Raw genomic sequence first — 15,031 nt, 5'->3', positions numbered from 1 at the left:
AGTTTGAGCCAATCAGATTGCAGCGCACGTGCATGCGCGTGATTTCATGAATTGAGATTTTTGTTTCAGCCAATCATAGGAAGGTGCACGTGCATGCGCGTGAGTTCATGCTAATTTGACAGTCTCATATTATTAACACTTTTAATATATCCTTATGTAATGAGTTTCAAAGCATTTTATCAAAAAATGTAAAAGTTATAGCTATATTAAGTATATCAGTCAATTCACTCATTTCACGCGCACGCACGTGCATGCGTATGCGCGCAAAATGACCTTCGTTCCGCACACCTACACTGCACACCTATTAACCCTAAAAAGGTTTTAGCTCAGTTGGGTTAACAGTTTCTGAGAACACTTCCGTACAAAAAAGTACCGGAGAACAAATAAGAAAAAAAAATAATAATGATAAGAAACCGAGTAAAAACAATATGTTCCCAAACTCCGTTTTGGGAACACAATAATAATAATAACTAGAGCAAAGCTCGTTGCAAAGCAACGAGTAGGTCTTCCGTCCGGTTTTGACCGGAAGTGACATCAACACAAGAAAGCAATGAGCTAAGTTGTCTCCAGTGACTTTATAGTTTCAATTTTGCATCAAAACCTTCAAAATAAGCTATTTTTGGCTACTTCCGGTTTGACCGAAAGTGACGACGACGGACGGAATATTAATTTTTATGCTACCAGAGACATATATTATCCAAAAACTTGTCTAGAACGGCAAAAATACGTGTTTTCCGACTACTTCCGGTTTGGCCGAAAGTGACGACGCTGGACGTATTTTGACGACCCCTTCAGATAAAGCTTGACATTTTAAACAACTTTGCTTCTTTGACGTATTACAAATTCTCAATACGTTTTGAGATATAAAGAAAAAACTTTCGGCCCCTCTAGACCCTTAATTTTAGGGGCCAGCCCTTTTTTTGAGATATCATTTGAAAGATCTTGGAATTTTACACTTCTTTTGTTCTACATGTTTAATCAAATTATTTCCAGGTAAAAAGATATTGTAGAAAAGGTGTTAAAATTATGAAAATCGCAATATGTCATTTTTCGGGCCATAGCGAGCGCCGACGTGCGGCACTTCCAATAAAAATGAAATACCTTACGCATATCTATAGACTTAGGACTATCATGCCTGGAAGTTTCATGATTCTATCTAGAACCATTTCTTAGAAAGTCTGCGGACAACCTGACCCTTCAAAAATCATGAAATTGGCAATATCTCCGAACCGGAAGTGACGTCATCAAATCAAAAAATATGTATCAGGTTCAAGTAATGTTACATAAGTCCTGAAAGTTTCATTAAAATCCATTGAGCCGTTGTCGAGAAATCGCGTGCACAAAATCGGTAAGAAAAAAAAGAATAATAATATAGAAAAAAAAAAGTGAAAAAGAAACCGAAGAATAACAAAAAGGTCTTCCGCTGAAGACGGAAGACCTTAACTAGTGCTAATTGTAACGGGAACCGTTACAGATGTTCCCCAAACGCTCCCCAACTCCCTTTTGGTGCCATATTCCCTGTAAGCCTTATTAAATAGGACAACATCTGTGCATTTCTTACTTTAACAACGTTTTCCAAAAAGGATACCAATTATACTCAAATTTTAACATTGCACGCGTGCCCATGTGAATGCACGTGCGTAGTGATCATATAATCTTGTCTACACTTTCCATATATTCAAATATACGTTATATATTAAAGCATTTAGTCCAAAGGTATTAAATATCACTCATTCAAGTGTATTTTTAATTTCACTCATTCCAAATGCACGCACGTGCGTGCACGTGCATGATTACCATACCTTCTTGTAGGAGGCCCTTATATCTATCTATGCTCTAAATCCAATCCTGTTTGGTTGAAAACCAAGGGATTTATAGCCATTTCAAGTTTCAGCCAATCAGATTGCAGCACACGTGCATCCACGTGATTTCAATTTTTTTTCTAAATCATATTGTAGAATATCCTAATGCATGACTATGTTTTAGATTTCAAAGTATTTCGTCAAAAAACAAAGGAGTTATAGCCATTTAAAGTTTCAGCCAATCAGATTGCAGCACACGTGCATGCACGTGTTTTCTTGAAATTTTTTGTATATCATATTGAAGGATATCTTAATGCATGACTATACTTTAAATTTCAAAGCATTTTGTCAAAAAACAAAGGAGATGTAGCCATTTAAAGTGTCAGCCAATCAGATTGCAGTGCACGTGCATGCGCGTGATTTCTTAATTTTTTTGTACATCATATTGCAGGATATCCTAATGCATGACTATGTTTTAAATTTCAAAGCATTTCATCAAAAAACAAAGGAGATATAGCCATTTAAAGTTTGAGCCAATCAGATTGCAGCGAACGTGCATGCGCGTGATTTCATGAATTTTTTTCTATATTATGTCGTAGGATATCCTTATTCATGACAATGTTTAAAATTTCAAAGCATTTCGTCGAAAAACAAAAGAGATATTGAGATTTTTGTTTCAGCCAACCAGATTGCAGCGCACGTGCATGCACGTGAGTTCGTGCTAATTTGACAGTGTCATATTATTAACTCTATTTATATATCCTTATGTAATGAGTTTCAAAGCATTTCATCCAAAAATGTAAAAGTTGTAGCTATATTAAGTATATCAGTCAATTCACTCATTTCACGCGCACGCACGTGCATGCGTATGCGCGCAAAATGATCTTCGTTCCGCACACCTACACTACACACCTATTAACCCTAAAAAGGTTTTAGCTCAGTTGGGTTAACAGTTTCAGAGAACACTTCCGTACAAAAAAGTACCGGAGAACAAATAAGAAAAAAAAATAATAATAATAAGAAACCGAGTAAAAACAATATGTTCCCAAACTCCGTTTTGGGAACATAATAATAATAATAACTAGAGCAAAGCTCGTTGCAAAGCAACGAGTAGGTCTTCCGTCCGGTTTTGACCGGAAGTGACATCAACACAAGAAAGCAATGAGCTAAGTTGTCTCCAGTGACTTTATAGTTCTAATTTTGCAACAAAACCTTCAAAATAAGCTATTTTTGGCTACTTCCGGTTTGACCGGAAGTGACGACGACGGACGGAATATTGATTTTTATGCTACCAGAGACATATATTATCCAAAAACTTGTCTAGAACGGCAAAAATACGTGTTTTCCGACTACTTCCGGTTTGGCCGAAAGTGACGACGCTGGACGTATTTTGACGACCCCTTCAGATAAAGCTTGACATTTTAAACAACTTTGCTTCTTTGACGTATTACAAATTCTCAATACGTTTTGAGATATAAAGAAAAAACTTTCGGCCCCTCTAGGCCCTTAATTTTAGGGGCCAGCCCTTTTTTTGAGATATCATTTGAAAGATCTTGGAATTTTACACTTCTTTTGTTCTACATGTTTAATCAAATTATTTCCAGGTAAAAAGATATTGTAGAAAAGGTGTTAAAATTATGAAAATCGCAATATGTCATTTTTCGGGCCATAGCGAGCGCCGACGTGCGGCACTTCCAATAAAAATGAAATACCTTACGCATATCTATAGACTTAGGACTATCATGCCTGGAAGTTTCATGATTCTATCTAGAACCATTTCTTAGAAAGTCTGCGGACAACCTGACCCTTCAAAAATCATGAAATTGGCAATATCTCCGAACCGGAAGTGACGTCATCAAATCAAAAAAATATGTATCAGGTTCAAGTAATGTTACATAAGTCCTGAAAGTTTCATTAAAATCCATTGAGCCGTTGTCGATAAATCGCGTGCACAAAATCGGTAAGAAAAAAAAGAATAATAATATAGAAGAAAAAAAGTGAAAAAGAAACCGAAGAGTAACAAAAAGGTCTTCCGCTGAAGACGGAAGACCTTAACTAGTGCTAATTGTAACGGGAACCGTTACAGATGTTCCCCAAACGCTCCCCAACTCTTTTTTGGTGCCATATTCCCTGTAAGCCTTATTAAATAGGACAACATCTGTGCATTTCTTATTTTAACAACGTTTTCCAAAAAGGATACCAATTATACTCAAATTTTAACATTGCACGCGTGCCCATGTGAATGCACGTGCGTAGTGATCATATAATCTTGTCTACACTTTCCATATATTCAAATATACGTTATATATTAAAGCATTTAGTCCAAAGGTATTAAATATCACTCATTCAAGTGTATTTTTAATTTCACTCATTCCAAATGCACGCACGTGCGTGCACGTGCATGATTACCATACCTTCTTGTAGGAGGCCCTTATATCTATCTATGCTCTAAATCCAATCCTGTTTGGTTGAAAACCAAGGGATTTATAGCCATTTCAAGTTTCAGCCAATCAGATTGCAGCACACGTGCATCCACGTGATTTCAATTTTTTTCTAAATCATATTGTAGAATATCCTAATGCATGACTATGTTTTAGATTTCAAAGCATTTCGTCAAAAAACAAAGGAGTTATAGCCATTTAAAATTTCAGCCAATCAGATTGCAGCACACGTGCATGCGCGTGTTTTCTTGAAATTTTTTGTATATCATATTGAAGGATATCTTAATGCATGACTATACTTTAAATTTCAAAGCATTTTGTCAAAAAACAAAGGAGATGTAGCCATTTAAAGTTTCAGCCAATCAGATTGCAGTGCACGTGCATGCGCGTGATTTCTTAATTTTTTTGTACATCATATTGCAGGATATCCTAATGCATGACTATGTTTTAAATTTCAAAGCATTTCATCAAAAAACAAAGGAGATATAGCCATTTAAAGTTTGAGCCAATCAGATTGCAGCGCACGTGCATGCGCGTGATTTCATGAATTTTTTTCTATATTATGTCGTAGGATATCCTTATTCATGACAATGTTTAAAATTTCAAAGCATTTCGTCGAAAAACAAAAGAGATATTGAGATTTTTGTTTCAGCTAATCAGATTGCAGCGCACGTGCATGCACGTGAGTTCGTGCTAATTTGACAGTGTCATATTATTAACACTATTAATATATCCTTATGTAATGAGTTTCAAAGCATTTCATTAAAAAATGTAAAAGTTGTAGCTATATTAAGTATATCAGTCAATTCACTCATTTCACGCGCACACACGTGCATGCGTATGCGCGCAAAATGATCTTCGTTCCGCACACCTACACTACACACCTATTAACCCTAAAAAGGTTTTAGCTCAGTTGGGTTAACAGTTTCTGAGAACACTCGCGGTCAAAAAAGTACCGTAATAATTTTAATATTGCAAAAAATAGGTTTTACCTTTTGGTACTTGTATTTTTACTGTTAAAATTAATGTATCTGTTGTCATCATATAAAATACTGTATGCGTGCAGTTTTTTTTTTAATCAAGAAGCATATTTTATCTATTTTAAATTTAATGGGTGAGTATCTAGAAAACAATGTCTCAGTCCTTACGGTACTTTGATTTTTACCACAAAAATATCCTTTGAGTCCTTGCGGTACATGTGCTTTGAATTTTATTGGCTGACGAAAAAAGCTTCCATAGGTAACTTATTGTATGCATTGATGTTTATGTGTAGAAAAACATGCCAGTTTATACTACATGTACACTGTAGTGAAAAAAAGGTTGGTATGTGAAAAGAGGCCTCTCAGTACTTTAAGTACTTTGATTTTTATTGCAATTTAAAGTCGTCAACTTAATATATATAAGAATGTATGTATTGATTTTGTATGAAGAGAAACATGTAAACATAACCTTCATGTAATTTAAGGGACTCCGACCCTCAGCCAGGAAGGACAACTCTTTAATTTATAATTTACATCAAAAAGTCTTTAAATGAAGCTTGAAAATTAAATCTTTTCATGCAACAATTTTCATATTATATGCCTCTCAATGTGCTTCAATGTTCTTTGAACTTCTCAGAAAGGTCTAATTAAAAGTAGAAATTTTTATCCCGTAAAAGCATTTTTAGATACCAATGTTTATCAATATGATATGAAATTAGAAGTAATTTATGGAGCTTTGCAAAGAACCTTAAAACACATTGAGAGGCATATAATCTGAGAGGCTGAAATCTACAAAATGCATGATCTGAATTTAAAACAAATTATATATTCGGCTTCTATGGATCTATCTTTATTATGCCTAGAAATATCTTGAAAAAATATTAAAAAAACAAAAAAGTCGAAAATTGACCGAAACACAAATTCACTTCCGGTGCAGACAGGAAGTACTAGAAACACAAGAAAACAACTTCAAAACAAGGACAATGTCATATTATAAAACTTCTGTAAATTTCACATCTTTACCTCAACTCGTTCTCAAGAAAAATTCTGGACAAAATGTCATATAAAAATTGGAAATTCGACCATAACTTCAGACCGGAAGTGATTTTTTCAAAAAACGGAATTTTATTTAAACTTCATATATCAGCCTACTTTCATGTGAAAAATTGTCGAAATCTATCCAACCATCTATTAGTAATCGCACTCACAAAATTTGGGAGGAATAATAATATTGATAACTAGAATCTTGTTGCCATGGCAACAAATAAGTCTTCCGTTCTTCTAAATCTGTAAGAATTTGCCTTTTTCTCTGCAAAAAACATAGATATCATATGTACTCTGAAAGAAAAAAAGGTCTTTCAGTACTTAAGGTACTTTGATTTTCATGACCAATCTTGTTCTTATGCATTTTGGCACTCATAAGAGCTACACGTGTATTATAGACAAACCAACGGACGAATGAACACCGTACTCTCATAAACTTCACTGTGTTTATGTTCTGGCACAATTGTGATGGTGTTATAAAAATGTCATGAACTAAGTAAGTTCCACATTAAACGTAAAGTCGTTGATTTTTACAGTAATACTATCGAGATTTGTCAGCAGAAAGATTATTCAACTACAGGAATTATTTAGCTATCGATTAATTAATTATATGTTGATTAATGTCCCTCTCGAGAATTTTTCACATGGAGAAGCCTCCACTCGCCGGTGGAGACTTTAAAATCTTCTCCTATAATTTGGCTCTAACCGCCATTGAGCAGTGAGAAATCTTTTTGAGTCAGTACCATCTGACACATGGGACCTCGATTTAAACGATTTCATCTGACGGACCGGTCTCCACGTCCCCCAACTGAAGTCCATAATACAGATATATGATGCTCTAGCCATGTTTTTATTTTATTTTTCATTTCTCAAAATTTTTGCATCAAATTTTTTAAATACTTAATCAAGATCATTTCGAACTACTTTATTGCAATGCATACAGCGTCTGGTGATTTTGATTGACAGGTCAAGACATGCTTAGTGTAATACTTTTTAAGCAGAAAAAATATACAGAGAGTGACTATGACGGACTATGAAATCAGAAAATATTTAATAAAGAATGGGTACAACTGATATAGAACTGATTTTTTGTCTATGTAAATGGATAGGATAATCAGGATTAAAAGAGAATCTCTCTCTCTCTCTCTCTCTCTCTCTCTCAGACATGTAAATTTCAGCATCTTGCGTAATGAAAAATCACTATTCATGATTTGAAGAAATTTGAACCTACACTACCTGACGTTGCTTCCTTATAAATAAGACCACTAATGAATTTGTTGTCGAGAGAAGATAAACTTTATTGCAATGCACACAGCGTCCGGTGATTTTGATTGATAGGTCAATACATGTGCACTTAGTGTAATACTTTTTAAGCAGAAAAAATATACAGAGAGCGACTATGACGGACTATGAAATCAGAAAATATTTAATAAAGAATGGGTACAACTGATATAGAACTGATTTTTTGTCTATGTAAATGGATAGGATAATCAGGATTAAAAGGGAATCTCTCTCTCTCTCTCTCTCTCTCTCAGACATGTAAATTTCAGTATCTTGCGTAATGAAAAATCTCCTGTTCTGATACATGTTAATGGTAATTATAACCAAATGTTCCAGATTTAAATGTATAAAGAATTTATAATTCAAAGGTTTATAGTTGTAATAATGTCTCCGAATAAAATAAAGAGCTTCAAAAGAATTGCATACTCGGTAATTTTATGTTTTATGAATTAAAAGGAAAATACTTAAGGTTGCATGTACATACATATAATTATATAGCATTGCATAAAAGTGTGTTCATTCGTATACTTTATCTAACATATCAACAGACCTTTGCAGATGTTTTTGTATCATGTTTTTAGCGTAGCATTATTTCACACAGAAACGCGTAACTTTCACATAATGTTAACCCTTTGAGTACTAGTATTTCACAAAAATCCAAGAATCGCTTTTTCTCATCTTTAATAACTTCTCGGGTATATAAAAGTATAGATCATGTATAATAAATAACACTATAAGACTTTTAATCAATGAAATATACGTGTGAAAGCCGAATCCAATCTATAGATTGATTTTTAAGTTGCAAATATCAATTTATTTCTAAAGGCTTTACACCTACTCTTCTATCTCTCAGTTCCCCTTTGAGTACATATAATATTTTAGAATCGAAAATAAAACTCGGATTGCGGGATAATTTCGCATTCAAATTAGAGAATGAATTAAGAATATTTTTTTTTATCATAACAGACATTACAGATTTACACTTCGCTGACAACTTTAAACTATGCATATACTGAAAGCAGTAACCAACGTAATCTTTCATGCAGAAGTGGATATGGAAACTCAAAGTCTAATTATTTTTTTATGTGAAAAGTGTGGATATTTACGTCTGCGACGTCATGGATACTACCTCCGCCTTTATCTCGAAAGTTCTATTCCCACTTACAAGTCAGAGTTATTAATCTTTGCTCATTGTCACTACGTAAATAGAGAAAATGAATTTATTGACAGAACCTTAAATCTCCAAAATGCAGAATCCGATTGAATAAATAATATGTTTAGTATTTTTGTAGAATAATTTGTATATACATCGCTGTAATGTATACTACATGTACGTACAATATTATTTTCTTCAAAGTGCTTAGTTGACACAGAACGGATATTTTTTTAAGATATAAATTTGTAAATCAAAAACTTTCAATATACAGACTATCATTACACAGCCAAATTTAAACTAATATGCATATAGTGGATTAAGTAACATGCAAAAGAGAGAATATTGAATGTGTAAATATGTTGATCTGGAGAGCATATATATGTCTCTAACGTCATCAGTACTATTTCCGCCTTTATCTCGAAAGTTCTATTCTCATTCACAGGTCAGAGTTATCTTTCTTTGCCGATCTTATACATACTACGTAAATAGAGAAAATTTCGGTACTGAAAATATAGAAAATGCGGAATCTGATTTAAAAACAGATTATATATTTAGTATTTGTAGAAAAATGTCTGTTTTACATAAGAAAATCTTGAAAAAATATCTAAAAACAGAAAAATCAAAAATTGACCAAAAACAAATTCACTTCCGGTTCGGACAGGAAGTACTGAAAACACACAAAAACAACTTCAAAACAAATAGAATATCATGATCTAATACTCCTGTAAATTTCATATCTTTACCTAAAACCGTTTCCGAGAAAACTGCCGGACAAAAAACATTTTAAAATTCGAAAATCGGCCATTACTTCGGACCGGAAATGAATTTTTCAAAAAACGGAATTTTATATAAACTTCGTATATCTACCTACTTACAAGAGAAAAATTGTGAAAATCTATCCAGCCATCTCTGAGTAATCGCGCTCACAAAATTTTGGAGGAATTATAATAATAACTAGATGCGTTCTTGTTGCTGGTGCAACAAGCAGGTCTTCCGACCGATTTTCGTTAGATTTCTATGCTGTATCATCCCATAAAATTTCAGAATGTATTTTTTTTTTCGTTTAAGGGGAGGAAGGATGTATGGTCACGTGACTCAGTTGATTTACGTCATAATCTCTGATAAAATATGAACAAAACGAGAATGAAACCACAGTACTTGTATAATTTTTTGACTGTTTGTTTGCGTTCACCATCTAGTATAAAAATATCTGAAAACATTCAAAATTTCTTGCAAATATTATCAAATTACGGAATAGATTAATCCTCTCTGCCGTTTCCCTACTCTGCGCATCCAGTGCGTCTTTGACGTCATAGTGGATCTCTTAGTTCAGTAAGATCATACACTGTAAAAACGGGTAGTATAAAGTCATAAAAACGGGCCATAATATGTACATGGTAGGGTATTTTGTAAATTTCAGAACGCAAAAAATATTTTTACATGGTTGTTGACGGAAAAGTTCTGTGGGTTTGTCTTATTTCGCTTATTTCAGGAATGTGTGACGTCATACATGTAGTTTGGTTTTCCCGTACTCGAGAAATGTAAATATGACACGTTTTTCTCATGATCATGACTCGTTTAACTTTGCCCCGTGCAATATTGAGCTCAGCTTCACCAATCGATATTTTTACAGCTAATCAATACAATGACGACCTTGAACTTCGACGTAAATTTTCAAATATTGAATGATAGGATTTTTTGCAAATTAATTTTTTTATGGTTTAAGTTGTCCTAAAAAAAGTCGTAAATTTCCGTCTCCAGATGTGGTGTTACAAAAGAATCTTGCTTTTTCGAATTTTTAACCCTATTCATATTCTAAAATATTTTAAAAGACACATTTCCGCTGGTATATTTTTTATCTATGGTGTGAAATTTGAATTATCGACCGAGTAATGGACCCAGAAACACAGAGAATAAAAACTCCGCTCAGACACTGTGGGGTATGGTATTTGTCAATCAATATCTCAAATATAAGTCTAGAAACCTATTGATATGTCTGCTTTATAGTATGTAGGACATACTAAATAAGATATATACAAAATATGAAAAAAATTAAATGACAGGTATTTTTTCAGCTAAAGGTCCTTCATCCCCTTAAGTTCATTTACAGCAGCCTCTTAACATATCTCATGATTATTACATGTATTCCTCAAAAAATATCAAAAATAGCTTTTAAAAATCGGCAACATATTCCATACATGTTAAAAAAGAGAAAAAAGTTATTTGCAACTGAAAAAAGACGGAAACAAAGAAAAAAATTTTCAACGCCCACAGCGGGATTCGAACCCCCGACAGTGGGACACAGTTTGACTTGGTCATATCTTTTCAATATATGCACGCATCAAGATACTAAATACATGTTTAGAATTCTCATAAGACACACTACAAACCCTGTAAATACTAAAGAAAAATATTGAAAAACAAAAAAAGTTGAGAAATGGGACTTTTTGAATTCACTTACGTTTACGACCGGAAGTGCCGACGACGAAAAATAAAGGTCGTTCCCCATAATGGAGTTCGATGTTCTATCAACTCAGTGAGTTTCACTTTGATATCTTTAGCCATTCTCAAGAAAACTCCTGGACAAAATGCCTTTTAAAAAATACAAAAATCCCCCAAAATCGCGAACGGAAGTTAAATTTGAAAAAGTGAAAAACACATCTGGAGATATTCTCATGATGCATCTTCCCTGAGAAAATCTTTGAAATCTGTCTACGCATAGCTGAGATATCGCCTGTACTATGAAAAAAGAATAATAATAATAACTAGAGCCGAGCTCGTTGCAAAGCAACGAGTAGGTCTTCCGTCCGGTTTTGACCGGAAGTGCCAGAAGTGACGTGAACAAAAGAAAGCAATGAGCTAAATAGTCTCCAGTGATTTTATAATTTCAATTTTGCATTAAAGCCTTCAAAATAAGCTATTTTTGGCTACTTCCGGTTTGACCGGAAGTGACGTCAACGGACGGAAAATTAAGATTTAAGCTTCCAGTGACATATGTTACCCAAAAACCTGTCAAGAACAGCAAAAATATGCAATTTTTGACTACTTCCGGTTTGACAGGAAGTGACGTCGCCAGAAGTATTTTGACGACTCCATTAGATAATGCTTGACCTTTTGAGTAACTTTGCTTCTTTGACGTATTACAAATTCTCCATACTTTTTCAGATATAAAGGAAAAACTTTCGGCCCCTTTTGGCCCTTTATTGTAGGGGCCAGCCCCTTATCGTTAATTTTTTTCGAAAGATCGTGACATTCTCTACAACTTTGGTTCTATATGTCTTTACAAATTGTTAACATGTAAAAAGATATTGCAGAAGGTGTCAGAAATTTCTAAATTCTCGACAGGACTTTTTTCGAGCCATAGCGAGCGCCGACGTGCCTCACTTCCGGAGAAAATGAGTGGTGTGTGACAAAAGAGCATGTGTTGCTCTATCATCGCTGAAAATCTCAGGTTTCAGTCTTAAGGCATTTTCGAAAAAAATGATGGACAATGAGACCCCCTGAAAATCACTAAATCGTTGAAATCTCAAAACCGGAAGTGACGTCATCAAAACAAAAAAAGTACTTTCAGCTTTGTTTGATGTTCTATCAGTCCTGAAAGTTTCATGAAAATCTATTCAGCCGTTTTCGAGAAATCGCGTGCACAAAATCAGTAAGAAAAAAAAACAATAATAATAATAATAAAAAATACTGGAAAAGAAACCTAAGAATAACAAGAAGGTCTTCCGCTGAAGACGGAAGACCTTAATAAAAAACAGAAGGAAAACAATAAGGTCTTCGGAAGGAAGTCGGGAGACCTTAAAAATAACTAGAATCTTGTTGCCATGGCAACAAATAAGTCTTCCGTTCTTCTTAATTTGTAAGAATTTGCTTTTTTCTCTGCAAAAAACTTAGATATCATATGTACTCTGAAAGAAAAAAAACTGCAAAAAGGTCTTTCAGTACTTAAGGTACTTTGATTTTCATGACCAATCTTGTTCTTATGCATTTTGGCACTCATATGAGCTACACGTGTATCATAGACAAACCAACGGACGAACGAACACCGTACTCTCATAAACTTCACTGTGTTTATGTTCTGGCACAATTGTGATGGTGTTATAAAAATGTCATGAACTAAGTTAGTACCACATTAAACGTAAAGTCGTTGATTTTTACAGTAATACTATCGAGATTTGTCAGCAGAAAAATTATTCAACTACAGTATTTATCCAGCAATCGATTAATTGATTATATATATGTTGTTTAATGTCCCTCTCGAGAATTTTTCACATGGAGAAGCCTCCACTCGCCGGTGGAGACTGCAAAATGTTGTCCTATAATTTGGCTCTAATCGCCATTGAGCAGTGAGGAATCTTTTCGAGTCAGTACCATCTGACACACGGGACCTCGATTTAAACGATCTCATATGCATCTGACGGACCGGTCTCCACGTCCCACAACTGAAATCCATAATACAGATATATGATGCTCTAGCCATGTTTTTATTTTATTTTTTATTTCTCAAATTTGTTAAATCAGATTTTCTTAAAGATCATACTTAATAAAAATAATTTCGAACAACTTTATTGCAATGCATACAGCGTCCGGTGATTTTGATTGACAGGTCAATACACAATACTTAGTGTAATACTTCTTAAGCAGAAAAATATACAGAGAGTGACTATGACAGACTATGAAATCAGAAAATATTTAATAAAGAATGGGTACAACTGATATAGAACTGATTTTTTGTCTATGTAAATGGATAGGATAATCAGGATTAAAAGGGATTATCTCTCTCTCTCTCTCCCTCTCTCTCAGACATGTAAATTTCATTATCCTGCTTCGCCTCGCCCAATACGTATTTCCATTTCACACCCTGTATGAATCCATATTAGATCATTAACTGACTGTGTAACTAATAGTATCTTGCGTAAAGAAAAATATACTATTATAGAAGATGAATTCTGTATACATGTTAATGGTAATTATAACCAAATGTTCCAGATTTAATTGTATAACGAATTTATAATTCAAAGGCCTATAGTTGCATTAATGTTTCCGAATAAAATCAAGAAGGGGGGGGTTCAAAAGAATTACATACTCGGTAATTTTATGTTTTATGAATTAAAAGAAAAATACTTAATGTTGCATGTACATACATATAATTATATAGCATTGCATAAAATTGTGTTCATTCGTATACTTTATCTAACATATCAACAGACCTTTGCAGATGTTTTTTGTATCATGTTTTTAGCGTAGCATTATTTCACACAGAAACTTCCACATAACGTTAACCCTTTGAGTAGTAGTATTTCACAAAAATCCAAGAACCTTTTTTTCTCATCTCTAATAACTTCTCGGGTATATAAAAGTAAAGATCATGTATAATAAATATCACTATAAGACTTTTAATCAATGAAATATACGTGTTAAAACCAAATCCAATCTATAGATTGATTTTCTTTCTTTTTCTAAGTTGCAGATATCAATTTATTTCTAAACGCTTTACAACAGTATTACATTACTCTTCTATCTCTCAGTTCCCTTTTGAGTACATATAATATTTTAGAATCGAAAATTAAACTCGGATTCCGGGATAATTTCGCATTCAAATTAGAGAATAAATTAAGAATATTTTTTAAAATATAATCATAACAGACATTACAGATTTACACTACGCTGAAAACTTTAAACTATGCATATACTGAAAGTAGTAACCAACGTAATCTTTCATGCAGAAGTGGATATGGAAACTCAAAGTCTTATTTTTTTATGTGAAAAGTGTGGATATAGACGTCTGCGTCGTCATGGATACTACCTCCGCCTTTATCTCGAAAGTTCTATTCCCACTTACAAGTCAGAGTTATCTATCTTTGCTCATTGTCACTACGTAAATAGAGAAAATGAATTTATTGACGGAACCTTAAATCTCCAAAATGCAGAATCCGATTGAATAAATAATATGTTTAGTATTTTTGTAGAATAATTTGTATATACATTGCTGTAATGTATACTGCGTACAATATTATTTTCTTCAAAGTGCTTAGTTGACACAGAACGGATATTTTTTTAAGATATAAATTTGTAAATCAAAAACTTTCAATAGACAGACTAACACTACACAGCCAAATTTAAACTAATATGCATATAGTGAATTAAGTAACATGCAAAAGAGAGAATATTGAATGTGTAAATATGTTGATCTGGAGAGGGTATATATGTCTCTAACGTCATCAGTACTATTTCCGCCTTTATCTCGAAAGTTCTATTCTCATTCACAGGTCAGAGTTATCTTTCTTTGCCCACCTTATACATAATACGTAAATAGAGAAAATTTCG

The sequence above is a fragment of the Saccostrea cucullata genome, unplaced genomic scaffold (assembly GCF_032062105.1).
Source record: "Saccostrea cucullata isolate Sc308-1 unplaced genomic scaffold, CSIRO_AGI_Scuc_v1 ctg7369, whole genome shotgun sequence".
NCBI classification, from domain to species: Eukaryota; Metazoa; Mollusca; class Bivalvia; order Ostreida; family Ostreidae; genus Saccostrea; species Saccostrea cuccullata.
This window is presented reverse-complemented; position numbering follows the sequence as displayed.